Source organism: Gallus gallus, chromosome 1 (genome assembly GCF_016699485.2).
Source record: "Gallus gallus isolate bGalGal1 chromosome 1, bGalGal1.mat.broiler.GRCg7b, whole genome shotgun sequence".
NCBI lineage: Eukaryota > Metazoa > Chordata > Aves > Galliformes > Phasianidae > Gallus > Gallus gallus.
This window is the reverse complement of record NC_052532.1, coordinates 27,433,172-27,448,455: the sequence shown is the minus strand read 5'-3', so window position 1 is coordinate 27,448,455 and position 15,284 is coordinate 27,433,172. Positions and strand designations below refer to the sequence as shown.

Genomic DNA, 15,284 nt, shown 5'->3' with positions numbered 1-15,284 from the left:
AAAAATGCCAGCATATAGCAGGTCAAAGCATTAAGAATTTCATATTGTGCAGCCCAGAGATTAAGGCAGATGGAGCACAGCATTATCTACACTGAAGTATCTGCTGCACAAAAGGTCCAGGGATTATAATGAGCCTCTAGTGAGCACTACAACATATGGAGCAGAGATGCTATTTAGATAGCTCTCTATGTATAAAATATTTATTTTTCTTACACTTGCCTGCACATTAGAAGACAATGTTTATCAAACAGCCTGCAGAAACTCATCAAGTAATATTCAGAAAGCCCCAGGTTACAATATATTTGCAAATCTAAGTACTTAAAAATTACCCATGGAAGTATGATAGGAAAAATAGCTGTAAAAACAAGGCATAAGCAGTCACCCACAAAGGAAAGAAATTGGCCCCTGATGTGTTTCTACTAGAAGGCGTGTGAGGAACAGGAAGGAGGGCATTACAACCAATATGTAAAACCACCCAGCCAAGACTGTTAGCTTGAAATGACCTACTTAATCTAGGTAAGAAACTAGTAACTATACTACATACACTACTGTAACTTAGTGTTTCACTGAAACAACCAACTCTCCTGTCAGCCTTGCCATGTTTTTTTTCTATAATCTAATGGTACCATATATCCAGGCATATAAGTGGCTTGAAAACAAGGCAATTTTCATTAACAAAATACCAAGACGTGAGTCCGTTTCTGGTCTATCCTATGAAACATAAAAGAGAGCAGAAACATGAGCTTTTGTTTTAAGCAAGACTGGTACAACTTGATGACAAGGCTGTATCTAGTTAACCACCATAATGAATGCTGCTCAGTATCAGAATTTGCCTGACCTTTTTCACACGTGCCTTTTCTGAAGACTTCCATGAAACAAGGCCAGAGCAACAGTGCCAGCAGCCTGACCCCCATTTCTCACTTGTCACATATTTCACTAACTTTTACATTACAATAATTTTGTAAGGGGGCAAGTATGCAGATGTTATACTAGACTAGTATAATTCATAAGCATTTATCCAAGTATAGGCTAATGCACACAAGCAAAATGCTGATGACTGTTACAGAAGAATCAAAATACATTAGCCCATGTAAACTTTTCATTTAAAAATACTGTCCAGTTCCAGAAGGAGTTTTCATTTATCCTTTATTAAAAGGAAACTCATCCTGGTATTATTCCACCACAACAGCAAAATTTATATTCTATTAATATATTTATACTCTACATGCAGGTTTCCATCACAGTATTTCTCCACCGTTTAAATTATCTCCCCTTGTTCCTTTGGCACAGACATGACAGCCATTAAAGAATACTGCTCTACTACACGGTGGGAAACGCAACAGCTTAGGGAAGTGATGACCATTTGGTCATTTAGCATTCCTATTTGATATAGTGTTAGCCACAAAAAAATGTGATAAGCCTACAACCAGGTATGATCAAATGATTACAGGCATCAGATGTAGATGACAATGATAGTTCAGTATCTAAAACCAGAACTTTAACAATAGCCAAATCTGTACAGCCAGAAGAAAAAGATGTTTAGAATAGTTCAATTCCAGTTACCTTCCTGCCTAGCAGAAACCTGGCACCTAAAAGGTTCTTCCCCAAAGGCTATAAAGGAAACTAAACTCAAATATCCACTGAACTGAGGAGGTGAGCTCCTAACTGCAGACTGACACCAAACACAATACAGAGATAGGACAGAAAAGCACTTAAATCTTTGTTTGAGGCCTTTAAGCAGTATGAAGTACTGACAGAGGATATGAAGAGTTGTATCACACTGACGTTATTCAACTGAACTTGCCAGCCAACTCTGAGCTTCCAAGAACAAGCCTGGAAGAGACGGTGATGTTCAACTTTTCACACAGGCATTTAAGACCCAGGGAAAGCTGACATTAAAATCCATCTGGAGCCAAAAAAAGGTTTAAGCTGTTTTCATTCAATTACAAAGAAAGTTCCCTTTATCTTCAGGTTACATGCCTACAGATTAACAGCCCCAGCATGCACAAGTCAAGGCAGATCTGGAAATAAGAACGCGGGCTCAGTTAAAGAGCCTGACAAACACACAGCTTGTAGTGTCAGGAGAAGGATCTCAGAACGTGTCCTCAGGCAGCACTACTGCTCTTTTATATCCTGGAGTAGCAAATTCTAACCTCATCAGCACCTTCAATAGCTATACATGTATGCTCTAAAATGCACTGCTGTTCTGTTTTTCCTAGATTGGCTGCTTTGTCCTGATCTAGCTGTTTCCTGTTCCAAATACATAACAACAGATTTTTGTTAGCCTCAAATCCACAACAATCCATTTACTTACGCCCTAGTTTCAATTAAAGCAATAAGGTTTTTCCACATAATAGTTTCCATCACCATGAAACATGAAAAAAATTTTACAGCATATCACAACATTAAAAAACAACAGTAAAAATCAAGTTCAGTAATCTAAGAGATAATAATACACACAAGTTTTAGAATCAGACAAAGCCAGATCAACAGAAGGACCTCTCATCTTACAAATGACATCAAAACAAAAAGCTATTTTATGATGTTGGCCCATAACATCAGAGACAAATGATGGTGGTATGGTAGTAGAGGTTAAGCCTTCACACCAATATTCCATTACATGTTGCTGCCATGCGACAGATGGCAGCAGAGGGGCAGTCTGACAGAACCGTGTCTGACATGGAAGCGCAGATGAAGCAAAGGTGTGTCAATGAATTCTTCCATGCAGAAAATATTGCATCTAGTTACAGTCATCGATGCTTGCTGAACAGTGGATGTGAGCACACTGAGGCAGTGGGCAATGTGTTTTAGCAGTGGAGACAATGACAACGAGCCTCCCTCACTAGTCAAGATTTTAGGAGCGCAGCATCCAGGCTATTGTTCATCACTGGTGAAAATACACAGCTAATGGAGGGGACTGTTGAAGAAGAGCGTTTTGTAGCTGAGAACTTGCTCTATCAAATAGTGTTCTTGTGCTCTTTGTATTTGTTGCAGTTTCCAAGGAAATAAACATGACTCAGTGACCTGGATGAAGGGACTGAGTGCACCATCAGCAAGTATGCTTATGAAACAAAGCTGGCAGGAGTGGCTGACACACCAGACAGCTGCACTGCCATTCAACAAAAATCTGGACATACTGTTGAGTTGGGAGGAAAGGAACCTGATGAAATTCAACAAGAGCAAGTGCAGAGTCCTGCACCTGAGAAGAAATAACTGCATGCATGAAGAATCATACAGGTCTCTGGAGAGAAGGACCTGGGGGTCTTGATGGCCAACAGGTTGGCCATGAGCCAGCAGTGTGCCCCTGTGGCCAAGAAAGCCAATGGTATCCTGGGGCACGTTACAAAGTACGTAACCAGCAGGTCAAGGAAGGTGATCTTCCCGCTCTACTCTGCCATGGTGCAGCCACATCTGGAGCACTGTCTCCAGATCCGGGCTCCCTAATTCAAAAGACACAGGGATCTACTGGAGAGACTCCAGCAGAGAGCTACAAAGATGATGAGGGGCCTGGAGTGCCTCCCATACAAGAGAAGGCTTACAGAGCTGTGACTCTTCAGCCTGGAGAAGACTGAGAAGGGATCTCTTTATTGTTTATAAATATCTACAGTGTGGGAGTAAAATGGATGGGACCAGGCTCTTCTCAGTGGCAAGCAGCAACAGAACAAGGAGCAACGGGCGCAAACTGGAACACAGGAAGTTCCATCTGAACATGAGGAAGAACTTCTTTACTGTGGCACAGGCTGCACAGGGGGGTTGTGTGTCTCCTTCTCTGGAGATAGTCAAAACCCACCAGAATGCTCTCCTGTCAACCTACCATAGGGAACCTGCTTTAGCAGGGAGTTGGACTTTCTGAACTCAAGAGGTCCCTTCCAATGCCTACAATTCTGTGATTCTGTGAAACGGGAGACATTACTTTCAGAGTGACCTACATTCCAGCACACGGATCAACCCCATGTACAAAAAGACTCAGACCACAAGTCATAAACATGGAAGTAAATAGCTTATTTTTACAAAGTAATTTTATACGTCAAGGACATGAATTTTACCTTCACAAATAATCGAGTATTTCCACAAAGACATTTTACTCCTGAAATACAAAGCAAAAGCAGAAGAAAATATAAATGTAGATAAAAATTCCCTCGGTAGTTTAAGTAATAAACAGTTCAGAATGGGAAGTAATCAGTCATCTCTCAGTTCTGACAAGATATTCAGGATATTGTTTTGTGCAACCAAGAAAAAGAACAGCAATATCATTGCTTTTTTATTGACACTGCAATAGAAAGACAAAAAAGTAATTTTTATAAATGAGATCTTTTCAAACAATTTGAACTTCAGATGTAATGCAAAATCTTTAAGTACTATCTTACAGGTGACTCGCAGTGTACCAGTTGCTCTAATCTGAAAAATAATTGCTTTTATTCATGTTTCTGTCTCTTGAAACAAACTAAAAATCATTCACATATAACACACAGAAAGGAAAGTACTGGAGTACTTCAGATCTGAAACATGCTTAAGTGAACAGCATAATGTGTATGAATTGAATGTTCTGTGTTGCCTTTTGGTGTAAAGATTCAATGCATGCAAAATAAGTTAATTTTATAAATTGAAGGGTCCTTTGCAACCAGCTGCTGCTATGTTTTGCTCTCAGACAGACTGCACAAATGGTGTTGCTCCTAAGCAGACCAAATTTAGCAATTATATTTACAGCAAATCACAGTACAACCTCTGATTTTAATTTCATTTCCACATTTCTCCACTCAAATCTCTGTATTCTTTCAAGTACCACAAAACAGTTACTCCACTTAATTGTGGTTTTCCTGGACCAAACCCTAGGGAAAAAAAACAGTCGATACTTAGTTTTAATCAAAAAGGAATAAAGTATTCTTATAACATCAAATAAGTGGCCAAAGGAGAATAAAAGTATTCAACTCAAAACACGAATATCTTTAAAAGAAACTCTTCTGTACATTTTTCCATCTAAATTAAGAACAGATAAGGTTAGTACATGATGGGGAAGCATATTCTGGATGAATGACACAAGCTTCTAAGCTACTAATCTTTAAACCACACAAGTGTGTATTGGGTATACAAGGACAAAACAATAAATGACAATAATATTTAAAATGGTACGAATAAATAATTCCAAAATGAAGAATAGAGAGAATTATTTTAGTATTTAAGAGGGATTTTCCATTTTCAGTGTACTTTACAAAAATAACCAGTTCTCCCACGACTACGTAAATGCCTACATACCCACCCTGTCTGTGGGATGTTAATAAACTAAATGTACAAACTAATACACAAAACTGTGCCCTTGAAAAATAACTTCCTTTATTTTATCAACTTAGGTTTTATCCTTGAACATTAGAGGTCACTGTGGGACTTTCTACAAGGCTACCCAGTGTACTCAATAACAACCATTTACCACCATATTGATTCTGAGTCTGGAATTTGTGACAAGTTCAACTGCCACATAAATTTCTCAGCTCTGAGAAAAAAACAGCTCAACTAAAACCAAGCATTTTGAGGAATATATAATTATTCATTTTACTAAAAAATGAACAGAAAAAGCATTGTAGAGCCTAGGCACATAAGTAAAAAGGTTCTTTCGACATTTGCACATTCATTTATTTCTACTATAAACTTTCACAAAGCCTGAGAAAGGTTATCCATTGGGTCATTCCCCCTTGAAGCTAGGACTGTAAATAATAGTTGAAGAAAATACCAGTTTAAAAGAGTACTAAATCCCTTTGATAGAGCAGTATATCGTTCATACAACTCAGTATCTAGTTTCTCCAGCACTTCAAGACTTCATAGAATCACAGAATCATAGAATCCTTGGAGCTGGAAGGGACTTCAGAAGGCCACCTAGTCCAACTCCCCTGCAATGAGCAGGGACACCACAGCTACATCAGGTTGCCCAGGGCCTGATCCTGTCTCGCCTTCAAAGTCTCAAGGTATGTGGCATCAACCACAACACTAGGTAACCTGCTCCAGCGCCTCACCACCCTCACTGAAAAAGATTTTTTCCTTATACATAACCTAAATCTACCCTCCCCAAGCTTGAAGCTATTTCCCCTTGTTCTATCACCACAGACCCTGCTGAAGAGCCTGTCCTCTTCTATCTTGTAGCTCCCGTTTAGATAATGAAAGGCTGCTATCAGGTCACCTTGCATCCTTCACTTCTCCAGACTGAACAGCCCCAGCTCTCTCCTGTCCTCACACAAGACGTGTTCCATCCTGTGGATCATTTTTGACACCCTTCTCTGGATGCACTCCACTTGCAGTGTAAATTCCAGACAACTGCAGTTGGTGTTTTTTCTCTTGATGCATGAAACAGAATAATATTTCTCAACTTTGAAGACTAAAATATTTCAGTTAAAAAACAAACAGGAGATTGCCCCTCTTCTGTAAAACTAAGAATGTCCATTCCACACTGGCTGGTTTTAGGTTCATAGTAGGAATGTTGGTGTTCTTCTTGTCTAATCTTTATAATACAATATGAACACTAAAATATACATTTTGAAAATGAACTTGGTACTAGAATTTCAGTGACTCTTTTTCAAGTGTTAAAATAAATGCATTTGCAACGGAGAGAATTCCAACACGTAGGACCAAATTTTTGTTTCTTCTTGAGAAGATTTCCATGAGGACCAAAAAAAGTCTCAAAATGTTAAAGTATTCATTAATTGAAAAATAGAAGTTTGGTCCACTAACTAGAAGAGCAGTAAATTTAATTGGTCCAAAAAGACAACAAATCATGCACCGACAATCATGTGAAATAGAGATTTGTTATTTAACAACGATAATGTATTGCTGAACTAAAAGCACAGCATAAGATCCAGTATTCCAGAAAGAGTTGGGATCTGCAGCACAGCAATCAACTTATCTGAACATTAAATTTCAGCTGTGTCTGCGGAACCTACTTGAATCTTAAAACCACTCTCCACCACAATACTGTTCTCAAGGAGCACGTTAGTACCCACTGTTACACAATGTGCAACGTTCTTACCCTCAGTTCAGGGAACAATTTTGTTTTGGTAACCAAATGAAAGTTACACGGAAGAATCCATAATTTTGAAAGTAAAAGAAATGAATAACTCATAAGAATCTCCCAGCCATAGTTATTAAAACGTTATTATTTTACATTTTTACAAAATGCATGTGCATTCAGTTACAAAACTGTATACTGGAAATAGATCTGTTATCTTCTTTAGTCTCTTAGAGAAATCATTTTATCTATCTATCTATATATATATATATAAATCCCTGTGATATATTTTCTTCCATGTATCTTCTGTTAGCAATTCACTGCTATTTTTTCCCCTCACTGAACCAGGAAAAAAAAAATACAAAAAAAAAAAAACAAACCAAACTTTGATGGTATAAGAAAGTTATCCAGACACAGTAGCTTCCCTAAATCACCAGCTTCATTTTCAGTATCTCAACGTACATAATTAATTTCAGTTCAATGGAAAAGCAAGATAAGGGGAAAAAAATCACAATGAAATATTGGCTAATTAGAAAATATTATGAGGTTAGAGCCTACTTGGTGTTCTGCTCCAGTTTTCTGTCTAAGCTTTTCACTGACTTCCAAAACACTTCATTTCCCTTAGAAAGGATAAGAACACCATGGAGACCTCTCGAGGAACTCACTCAGTCTCCACATACAGGAAGGACTGTGGCCTCTGCACAGCAGAACTGACTGAAGGACAAACACTGAGCATGGAAAGCTTACACTTTTAAGTGATGCCACAGTAGAGAGTAAAACTCAAGATAGTAATTACCCTCAGAACGTTCAGGACGTATGGTAACGGGAAAGCCACTCAATCAAGAGAGAACTGCTATTATCAGGTGCACAGTGAGGTGGACAGCTAGCAACAAGTCATTGCCAAGCCTCCATGTTACCCGCAGCACAAGCAAATGCTGCTCACGTGTGTACCTCACAGCACAGCCACAGCTTCCTGCTCCCACTCATCAGCACTGAAAACCAGAGTACACAGTGAGCAACAGTTCACAGCATTAGCTTTGCCACTTCTGTTTAACCAGTCTCATCCCACTTTGTAATATCAAGAAGGAAAAGACAGCGGAGTAACCTCCAGTAACTAACAGAGCCACCATGCCTCCACCTCCCCCTCCCGCAGCCGCCCAACCTTGGCGCCGCAGCCCCGCACCGCCCAACGGCCGCCCGAGGGGCGGAGCAGAGAGGCGGCACGCAACAGAAGGCGGACCGAGCTGCACTGGCTGCGGCGCCTGCCCGCCCGCGGCGGCGTCTTCCTCCGTCGGCTTTCTGTCCCCGCGCCCCCCTCCCCCGCTACTCCCCCGCCACTCCGACTCTTTGCGCTTACGTCGCTGTACTCCGCCTCCCGCGCGCCGGCCGCTCACCTTCTCGTAGTGCTGCTCCGCTCGGCGGGGCGGGGGAAATGGAGCGCCTCCGCCGCACCGCTGGGGCCTCCTCGCCGCGCTTGCCCGGCCGGGCTCGGTCACGTGGGCGCACGGCGGCGCCGGGCGCTGCGCGCGGAGGGCGCGGGTCCCGCCGGGGCGGGCGGCAGCTGAGCCGCGCTCCCTGAAATGGCGGCGTCCTTTCGCCTGGTGCTGCGGAAGGGGCACCGAGCTGCGGGGCTCTTGTGTGGCGCTCGGGCGTGTCGGGCGTCCTCCCCGCAGCCAGCACGGGCTGGCGGCTCTCGTCCTGTCAACTGACACGTTTTGCAGTCCCGTCCTCGTTTTTTCCTCTGTGTTGGCAGTATGTGTAGCAGTCCTGTATTACCACTCACAATCGGCTTCCGGTCGTCTGTTCTAGAATTAAAGCTGTTTTCTTCTGTCTAACACATCAATGGTTGTTAGGACTTGTGTTTTTGCTTCAAAATTGAGAGCTTTTTTATTATCAGCATGTGCAAGTGCCACCATGGTCTGAAGCAGGAGGGTTTTCAGGACAGTTCATATATATATTGAGGAGATAATGGGCATGTTTGTGGTATAAAATCCCTTCAGGGTTCATAAGCACACACAAGACCATCCAATTCCAGCCCCCCTGCCATGAGCTGGTTGCCACCCACCAGCTCAGGCTGCACAGGGCCCCATCCAGCCTGGTGCCGAACACCTCCAGGGATGAGGCAACCACAGTTTCTCTGGGCAGTTGTGCCAGCGCTTCACTCTGAGTATTTCCTTCGATCAGCTAACCTAAATCTCCTCTCTTTCAGCTTAAAGTCCTTCCTCTTTGTCTTATCGCTATCTGCCTGTGTAAAAATTTGGTTATCCTCCTGTTTATAAGTTCTATTTAAATACTGGGAGGCAGCAGTGAGGTTCCACAGCCTTTTGTTCCCCGGGCAGAACAAGCCCAGCTCCCTCAGCCTGTCTTCATAGAGGGGGTGCTCTGATCATTGTCAAAGGCTCTCTATGGACCTGCTCCAACAACTCCACATCCTTTGTGTGCTGGGGTCGCTGGAGCTGGATGCAGTATCCAGGTGGGGCAGCAGGAGGGTTGGAGCAGCTGCAAGGCTTGTTGCAGGTGCTGGAGTAGTGTTGAGTGCTGCTCGGCAGGCATAAACCAAGCCCCAGCATGTTGCAGGAATTGCTGGCTTTGGAATTGGCCAGGTGATGGTGTATCTTTTTCAAGCGTTTTACCAGTTTTTCAGGATTCTGCAGTTGTTCAGGAGTGAACTCCAAAAGCACAGAGTTGCCTGCTGTTCTAGGTGCCTGCCCATATCTTCCCAGACACTCTGCCACTCATAAATATCCTGCTTTGGGATCTCTGTGTGGTATTCTTAAACAGATGTTTCACCTTATACCAAACATGTCAAACCCACTCATTTTGGTTTTGTTGCCTTCTTGCCTTTTTTTGCTTTTTAACATTTTCATAAAATATATTCTTTTAAGGTTTTGTTACTGGTATGCATTAACTATGCTGTATTTTATATGCGGCCCAAGACAATTCCTCTTCACTCAGCGTGACCCAGGCAAGCCAAGATGTTGAACACCCATGATTTACAGATTGGATATAAGAATGCATTGCTGGTATTGAGACTGGAAAAGTGCAAAGTAACATGAGGTTGAGTGACTTTAACATTTCTGAATATTTAGCAAATAGCATAAACCAGCTATTACATACAGTACATTCCCTTCAGCATTGTCACAGCTAAGGGGTTAAATTCCCTTAGTGGAATCAGTACTTTCTTGCTGTTCTTTCTCATTATTGAGGCTTATTTCTGAATCATTTATCCTATGCGTGCATTTTAAAGGTGTGTAATTAACTGGTTGCAAGTTGTTAGGCAATTGATGAAGCGTGAACTGTTCACTGATCTGTTTTCTTTGTTTACATGTTTCCCATAATACTTCGATGAGAGCAGGATGTTGAGGCTTTTTTACCCTTTGTATTATTCCTTGCCTGTTTCACTAGATTAGGCGTTTTGTGAAGCCTTTTGCAATTTCTCAGATTTCATTAAAAATAAGTATCCAATGAAGCCTTAATCGACAATTAATAAGTGTTAAAATATAAGCAAAAAGGAACAGTCCTGTCACTAGCTCAAATAATGGGTTAAGAAATTACCTGCATTTATCCAAACTGTAACAGTACAAGCGACCGCTCTCAGCTTGTTTACAAGTAAGAGTTTTCTGTTCATTTCTCAGTCCTCTCCCACCTCATCCTTTTTCATCAGGGAGAATAATAACTGTGTTCAGTACCTTCAGCCAAGAGGTACAACGAGAAATTTTAAGACAACTTCATTCCCGGGAAGTGATGTTTTTAAACAGTGCTATGTGCAAAGGTGCCTTGGAAGTTTGTTGCCTGCTTTATTTTAGCTTTGTTTCTAGCAAGCAAGACCTGTAGTGCTGGTGTCTCCATTCAGAAAGTATTATCATATATCTTACATTTAGTCTGTATGATTTTTACTATTACAGTTTCCTCAAATGTCTAGTTTCCACTGTGCAATGAAAAAACCACCACCACCACCACCAAACAATAACAGTGAAAATGCACCTTCTGGTCACACTGGTTTTGAGGAGGAGGAACAAGAGAGCAGCTAGGTGGGCAACACTCTGCTGGGCATGTCTACAACACTACGTCAAGGATGCAGTGCCCTCAGGTGTGAAACTGAGCCCCTATGCCCTTTAATACCCCACAAGGCTCCCTTAGATCTCAGGAAACACCGCTGTCTTCTTTGCATTCAGGCTCAAGATCCTGCTTGTAGCCCTTCACAGGAGAATTTGCCTGTGGCCTTCAGCATATGCGGAAGCACAATTTCAGCATGATGTAACAAATTGATCCTCTGAGACTTGGGCAAGGGAGGCACCAAGGCACTTCACTAACATCCAGATGGGAGTCAGACAACAAGCTAATTTCAGGAGTTTCCTTCCCCCACTAGAGCCAACCACAGACCTGCTCAAGCCACAGCCATTCAGGCAGACTGTCAAATTTGGCTGAGGTTACTTAATATGCCTGCTGAATCTCAGCAGTTTGGCTTAGGTACCAGAAATATCCATGCCAACATGCAGGGGAGAGAGAACCCACTAGTAAGCTACCTCATGGCTTACAGTAGAAGCTGGTACCTGCACTGGTGATGGAAAGGTGAAGGGACAGGCCTGCATGCTGGAAAGTGGCCATTCTAGGTTCGTACAGAGATATGCAACACAGCTGCTTAATAAAAAGCAACTTCTGCAGTTTCTGTAACACTCATGTAAAACTACGTACTAGCTATTTTATGACAAAAAGTATCACTGAGGTCAAGATGGCACAGCATGCCCAGCTAGCTTAGAGGTGTAGGCAGAGGTCATTATTTTTTTTTCCTTCTGTTTACTAAAGAGGTAGTAATGATCATTATAATCAGCACTCTGGGTCTTAGTGATCACTGTGGGTGAACCATGCCTGCTGGGAGGTCACACTAATGCTAGCAGCACTTCAGCCTGCTAACGTCTACCTTGTAGGATACACAGGCACTTTGCTCACCCCATACAGTACAGACAAGTCCGCAGCGAGGACTGACACATCATTAGCTCTACAGGAATATGTCTCAAAGAGGTGGATGTGGCAGAGTGGTGTACATCTACATAGGGCTGCCTCCTCCTCTTTCCTCCTTAGATCAGTGACTGCTGCCACATCTGTCCTGGCAACAATTTCTTTTCTTCCTCCCTGCCACACGTCTTCAATCTTTCAGACAAATTCCTTGACCCTTTTTCACTGCAGCAGACATCTCCCCCTGTTACCTTAACAACAGGAGCAGCTCAGCTGCACCAGGCAGCCAGGGCTGGAGATTTTTCTTTCGCCTCAAACTGAAAACAGCTGCTCACTTCTTTCTTCAGCATCAGTCTAAAATGCCGATGTTAAAATACATCAACCTGAAGTATGCCAGATTCCTGGCCTCCCTCTAGGAGGGCCAAAGCTAGATTTTACTGCATGCCCTGAATTCTTACATCTTTTCTATGCATGTGTCTTGAAGATGCTAATTATCTTTCAAAAAGTTATCAGCTTGCTACAAGTTGAACAGATGTCACTGGCCCAAATCTTTATATCTAAGAGCATCAAATAAGCAGGGAGTTCTTGAACCTCTCATGAAAAACAGGACTAGGAACATGCCTGAAGATCCGGTGCCTAGAGAAAATATATGTGTTGCAGTGTGTAAAAGTGTGTTTATGTCACTGACACTTCTCTGTGCTGTGAAATGATAGAAATTTGTGCAAACCCATAATTAGTTACCCAGTTATGTTTGCTTCACTGCAACAAACATGATAATGAGCAAGAATACTGAGGATTGGAAGGGGATAAGCTAAAGTCTTCAGAGTTACTAGCTAGCAAGTATTTGCAGATAGGCATCTCCTCATCACTGATGCAAACACAAGAACAAGTGCACATTCCTGACACATTGATGCTTTTACTTAAGCATGAACATTTCCAGTCTTACAAAGTCTATTCAAGCTAGATTTGTCTGCAACTCCTGTGTGGAACATGGGCAGGTGCAAAATACTTGTAAAGAAATAAGGGTGATAATCTAGGCTGGCTTTATAACATCAACACATGACCATAAGAATACATATGATGAAAAAATCCGGGACTAATTGTCTTATTCTAGGACAGGAATTCCAATTTGAGATGTTGACCTCTGCTCTCTGTAAAATGCCATACTGAAGATGAAAGGGACTTCTTTCTGTCTAATGTTAACTTCTATGAAGAAAATTAAACCCAAATTGGAGCTGCTTCTACCTACCTCATGCAAAATCTTGCTTGTTGGTCACTTGACTCACAGGTCTTTAAACTCATCAGCCTCACAGACTGCTGTCAGAGCTTTTGACTGAGCAGACGGCTGTTGATGTCAAGGATACTGCAGATGCTTCTCGCTGGCCGGACCAACAAAGTTATTCCCCTGTATTCCTTTCTAAATTAGGATATCTTCCCAGGGAACCTAACAGGTGCTGACACCTGCACTGCTACATATCTCTGTGGGAGAGAGTCAGGTCCAGTGACAAGTCAGCCTGAACTGTTTGGAGGAGCAGCATGAGTTACTGTGGTTTGAGGGAGGTAACTTCCATATTGTAGAGTAGGGCTCAAATAAGGCACAAAGGACAGGAAAAATTCAGAGTTCTGCGTACTGGGATATGAAAGTCAAGGACAGCTGTGGGCAACTGGTGCTGTTCTGTATAAACAATCCTGTGAGGAACAAAAGCGTGGGGTGGAGCTCATGTAGCTTGTGTATTGTGGTTGCTCAGAGAGTCAAGGCAGACAGTTGATGGTGTATTTAGTGTGCATGCAGAGTCCAGTTCCTGTGTGTAAGTAAGCAGCTACTGCAGTGCTGAAGGCCTTATTTGTTTTGATGCTGTTCTCATTAGCCCATTGTGGCCAGTGAAGGTATTAACATAAGGTTGGAAATATGGAGTATGTTTGATTTCTGTTACGTGGCAAATGCATCAAAGCCATTTATATTATGCTGTCTGGAAATACATCAGAAAGACCCTCCCAGCCTCCACTCAAACTGAGAAGATCCAAAAATAAATGTGCCAGCTCTCTGCATCTGCTCTCTCTGATAACTCCAGCATGAGACTTAGAGCAGATCATCTGGGAAGTCCAAATCCATCAGCCAGGGAGTTTAGAGGTGCAGCTGCTCTGGGAAAATGGCAGCCCAGTGCATGGTGAAGAGGCTGGCCACTGGCAGTGATAAGCTTGGGCTAAGGCACTTTGCAAATACACAGTCATGCCAAAAGTTTCAGAGCCACATTCACTCTGATGATATCAAGGCTCAATGCCTGAATGTCCTTCTTTTCCTTTCTGTTTTCTTCTGGAAAATGGAGGAGTTTTTATTTACACTCCACCACTATCACTGGCAAACATTAGCATGACTATTTCATAATATAGGTCACTTCATTATCAGGAACTTCTCGGAAAACCTCCTCTGCCATCACCATGAGCAGATAGCCCAGGCATTCTGTTTCCTTTATCTGTGAACATCCTGGGCCATCCAAGCAGTGACTTTCTCACAGTGCTGCCAGATTCAATGAAATTTGTTGCTTTGTTCATGACAGCTGTATACGGAGGAAGGACTGGCATCCTGACAGGATCAGGTGGGGCCCCAGGTTACAGTCCTTTTGGCTTACAGAGTCACCATGTGTTTAAACATAAGGCGCTGTGAATGTTGTTTGTGCCATGGTTTGTAATGGTTGATGCCATGTCTGATAATCCAAGGGTAACAAAAGCACATGGTAGGACACGTCAAGCTGCACAGCTATGCAGGATATGTGTTAGCAGATTCATGTAGATCCAGGGGACCCTAACGAGCCATCCAGCCAACTGCATGGTAAGCAGCTGCCCTGCAAAGCTGAGTGCTTCCAGGTTTCCATCCTTATCCTCACAGCTGTCAGGATGCCAAAGGAGATGTTCCCTGAGCTAAGCAGTATCAGAAGGCCAGGAAATTTAGCCTCAAAGATGTGCCAGAAGTGGTGGAGGAGGAGTGACTACAAAAAAACAAAGTACTTATCTTATTATCTATGTTTGTACACAAATGATTACAAAGTTTTTTGTTTGTTTGTTTGTAATTTTACCAAGTAAACCAAGGTTGATTCTTTCCCTCAGTTCTATTCTCCTGTCTCTGCAGCTTTATTTTTCTTTTTTCTTTCTTTTTTTTTTTTTTTAACAGACAGATGTGTAGCTGACAATGGCCTCAGGATAGTCCTCAAGCAAACACAAAAATGATCCGTACCAATAAAAAGAGGACATTGCATGCCTCACCCTCAGAACTTTATAGTACGTTCATAAAATTGGATATCATCCTGTCAAATGTTCCATTCTGGTCTGTGAAAAGTGA

The 15,284-nt window shown here is 42.2% G+C and overlaps 1 protein-coding gene across 19 annotated transcripts in view; it reads right to left on the bottom strand.

The window, feature by feature from the left end:
• Positions 1-8,481, bottom strand: part of IMMP2L (inner mitochondrial membrane peptidase subunit 2) — a 449,807-nt gene extending 441,326 nt beyond the window's left edge. For 10 of the 19 annotated variants that reach the window (XR_005856524.2, NM_001277356.2, XM_025147657.3 and 7 more), the window contains exon 1: positions 8,386-8,481. The gene's annotated coding sequence lies outside the window, so the exon portion shown is untranslated. Of the gene's footprint in view, positions 1-7,787 lie in introns of all 19 variants that reach the window. The other 9 variants (NM_001277357.2, XM_040693256.2, XM_040693533.2 and 6 more) reach the window with 4 other exon arrangements.
• Between the last annotated feature and the right edge of the window lie 6,803 nt (positions 8,482-15,284).